This window comes from Notamacropus eugenii, chromosome 4, assembly GCF_028372415.1.
Source record: "Notamacropus eugenii isolate mMacEug1 chromosome 4, mMacEug1.pri_v2, whole genome shotgun sequence".
Classification (NCBI taxonomy): domain Eukaryota; kingdom Metazoa; phylum Chordata; class Mammalia; order Diprotodontia; family Macropodidae; genus Notamacropus; species Notamacropus eugenii.
Genome location: NC_092875.1, coordinates 292,355,065 through 292,359,604, shown reverse-complemented (window position 1 = coordinate 292,359,604; position 4,540 = coordinate 292,355,065).

Below are 4,540 nucleotides of genomic sequence, written 5' to 3'. Positions count from 1 at the left end.
TGACCAAGTCTGGATTGCTAAATGTTGCACTTTGTTCATTGAAGTTCTAGAAGTTTTAATGTGCGCAGAAACAAGACAGATATGCACTTGTACATGGAAATCATCTTTTTTCCCACTTATGGTGCAAAACTGAAAAATATGCATGAATAAGATTTCTGTAAATCTTAGACTAACAACGAGAAAGTCAAAACCACAATAAATTCAAAAGATCTCTTTTAAATACTCAGTTAAATTATGTCTCTCCATCTCCTCTTCCTTTGCAGACACACCTAGTCCTCTGTGTATGAAATATCCTTCCTTATCACCTCCATACCTAAAAATTCCTAGATTGCATCTAGGCTCAGCTCAAGCTACCTCCTATATTCACCAGGCCTCCCCTGAACCCCAGAATTGCCAGTACCCTTTCCTTCAAAGTCATTTTTATTTACTTCTAAATATGTGTTGTATTTGCATATCCCTATGTATCTGCATTACCTTACATCTATATATGTTATTTTCCTTCAATAAAATGTAAACTCTGTGAGGTCAGGGATTGCTTCACTTTTGTCTTTATTTCTCTATTACTTGGTATAATTCCTCGAATATAGTAGGTTCTCAGTAAATACCTGTTAGATGAATGAATGGATGAATGAATGAGTGAATGAACTATCTAACAGTCTTTAGTCCTGTAAAATCTCTCCACATCTGCCAGTAGCTCAACCTGATGTTGAAAGACCAAAAAGCAACTTCAAGAGCCAAGAGTTCAGAATTTTGAGGGGATGCATCTAAGCCTCCTTCATCTTCAGAGAGCTATAAAGGAACTTTATTAGAGATTATTTACATTAGTCCTTTTATTTTGCAAATCAAGAAATTGAGTCCCAGACAAGTGAAGTGAATTGAGACCAAAATATACCATTAGTCCATAGGTTGTAAAGTCTATTTGAGTCTCAACAACCTGGACCCAAATTGTTGGCAATGCAAAGAAAAAAGCAAAGCAGTTTCTGCTCTCAGGATGCTCACATTTCAATGAGGGATGTAACACATATGGAAGGTTCAGTTTTGACTGCAAATCAAATGGAAAGGTCTCGTGGACCTTAAGATTAGTACCAAAAGACATGCCAATGCATCTTCTTTGATATAAGTTCCACTAATAAGAACTCTATCACGTTTTGATGTTGAATCATTAGGCAATGCCTATGACTTTGGTGGCAAGAACCACAAGTAAGTCCCATGAGAATATGAGGCTAGAGTCAAGAATGAGAGGTTGAAGGAAGGAAAGGTTACTTATCTTCAATTGTGCATAATGTGTAATAATTCACATGTCCCGGCAAACAACGACAAATTTCAGTTGGGACCAGAGTTTATTGCTAGATGTTGGGTCACACACTGAGTGGTAAAAATGGTACCAATCACCGAGGGACCTTGGCACCTCCATGGCATTGGTGCCAAATCTACAGAAGAGGAAAAGAGCAGGTATGCTGCCTCCAGAACTAGGCTCAGAACATTCCTGAGTGTCCTCTCTTCTGTCATGTTGATTTTTATTAAGCACAGGTCACCCCTTATTCAGGTAATGTCAGTGACTCTCTATTAGCTCCAGGATCAAATATAAAATCCTCTGTTGTGAAGGACATTAAGACTCTTCACAAACTGCTCCCTCCCCACCTTTCTAGCCTTCTTATCTAGCTTTAGTCACCTACATACACTCTACAACACAGTGATATAATGGTCTCCTTTCTGTTTCTCACACAATACATTATATCTCCTGATTCTGAGTATGTTCAATCATCACCATACCACAAGTGCCTTCTCACCCTGGAAGATCCTTCTGCCCCTGCGACCCTCTTTTCCTATTAATGAGTTACTCCTAGAACTCCCATTTTGAAGTACTGCCCAGTAGCTTTTCTCCCCTCCTTTCCCAGCCCTGTTCCTGAATCCCCGGACTTCCAGCTCTAAATGATCCTCTGATTCATATAATGCTTTGGGTTTTCTGAGGGATATGCATTATCACAAAAACCCGGTAGTGTAGATACTATTACAAACCCTATTTCACAGATGAGGAAACTGAGATCATTGGAGTTTAATTGACTTTCTCAGTGTCACACAGTCAGTAAGTGTCTAAGACAGGATACAAACCCAGGCCTTCCTCATCCCAAGACCTGCACTCACTCTAAAGCCACAATGGAGTAACGGTCAAGTATCATTCCATCAGATTCAGATTGAGAAAGAGACCTACACAAAATGGATTACTTTCAATTTCTCTCTCTGTTCAATTTCCTCAACCTTGTTCCTCTCCCCTCTCTCCTCCCCACCCCCCACTACTACTCTCAGCTTTTGGTGGATACTGACCAAGGGTGAGATAGCCATATATCGTCCAGTTTTGAATGTTTTTCGATTTGTTGGTTGGAGACAGAGGCCTATTTTGAACTGCAGGGGGCACTCTAATCCCAACAATGAAACAAAGGTGCTGCTGATTCCCAAAATCTGTTGACTTTGTGTTGCCTTTCTTCACTGAGAACTGATTAAATAGTCATTATTAAATAAAGTAATAAAAGAAGATTTTGAAGCCCAGGCCATTTGCCAAAGCAAAGTGAATTTGAAAAATCAAACAACTTGTTTTAATGGGAAATTTCTCCCAATGAAACACCAATGTGGAAGGTAGATGTTTATGTTGTGGGATATAGGAGGGATATCCTTACAGGTTGATTAGGGAGTCAAAGTCAGAGTCCTCTGATTTCATCAATGTGCGAAGTCTCTGTAAGGGTGACATAGACAGGAACCCATCCATGTGCTCCCATGCTTTCTAACACTTGTTCATGTTTTGCACATACATACAGGGCCTTTCTCTAGTAGATGCTGACACAGAATTGATCTTGCCAGAGCAAAAGGGCATAGTGCATCAGGTATTCCTCACCCTCAACTTCTGATTAGCCCACCTTCTTTTCTGATCATAAATCTTTTTGAAAATACCCTTTGCTCCCTACTTCTCTTGCGTGATTCTTCTTTGGTAGCATATTTAAGTCTATTTATGTCTACCAAGCATAATGATGCAATTAAATCACATCATATTATACATAATTAATAATAGAAGGGAATAAAGATTTATTAAGCACTTACTAGGTGCTAGTCACTGTGCTCAGTGTTTTACAAATGCTGCATTTGATATTCACAAAGATTCTGAGATTACGTGCTATTATTATCCAACTTTACAGATAAGGAAACTGAGGTAGACAGAATTTAAGTGATGTGCCCAGGATCACAGTGACTAAAGTTAGATTTCTAATCAGATTTTCTTGACTCCAGGTCCACAGCTCCATCCACTGTGCTACCCACTGCTTCTAGGTGTGTGGAGGAGGTGGAATGGAGGGGTGGAGGACACTAACTCAAATTCTGATTTTTCAAAGTGAAACTCTAAGTGGACTCAAAAAAATCAAAGAAAAACGCTTTGTGAAGTACCCTAGAGTTTTCACCTAGGCTGCGTAAAACCAGAACTACAGTTCTATATCACAGAGATTTTATAGAAATGAGAAAACAGGCAACGGATGCAGATATAATCTTGCACTGTCTCTCTGTCTCTGTCCCTCCGTCTTTCTCTATCTCTGTCTCTCTCTCTTTCCTTCCTTTTATCTTTTCTTCTATCATCCTTGATCTTTTCTATTTTGGGGGGATAGAAGCCTGATATAAAGGAATGATTTACAGTAAGAAGAGTTACAGTAAGAAGATCTAGATTTATAGTAAGAGGACTTAGGTTTAAGTCCTGACTCCTGACTTAGGGCAAATCACTCTACCTCCCTGAGGTCTGATTTTTCATCTCTAATTTTGTGAATTTATACTATCTACTTCATTGGGTTGTCATGAGGGAGAAAAATTTATAATCCTTAAAGTGTTGTAGAAATATGAATTATTATTGTTATTGCTCAATTTTTATATCTTAAAATTGGTTCTTAAGTATCTTTAAGACTGGGCAAACTCTATCATGGATTTCCTCTGTATTTATGATCGTCCCTTGACATTAACAGGGGTTAGGGGTGCAGGACCTCTGAGAATGTGAAAAACCACAAATAACTCTAGTCTTTACCCCAAATCTTTATTTTTAATACTTCTGATCATATTTTTTTAACAAACAAGACAACACACTGAACCCATAAAAACGTTGCAGTTTCTACATGAAAGAGATTTTTATCTCCCATACTATTTAGAGTCTTCCTTGATTTCCTTCTCCTAAAAAAAGCTCAAGAAACAAAGATCCCTGCAGGAGAGAACCACATGACTGAGTCTGGATGGTAGAGAGACAAAGAGGAGGCATTCCCAAAGAAAGTGAGTAGCTCATAAGTGCCCTGGAATTCTTAATAAAATTTAGCTGTTTATAATAAATTTATGTTATTATACTTGTAACATTAAATAATAAAATAGATTAGTAATATACAGATTAATTCTTTTATGACTTACTATTTTTTATATGCACATTGTCTGCAATATTCCACAATACTCCACAAATCTCCAAAAAATTTCATTTAATTATTGATGGCCAACTCAGGAATAATTAAAATCCACTAATGTGAAA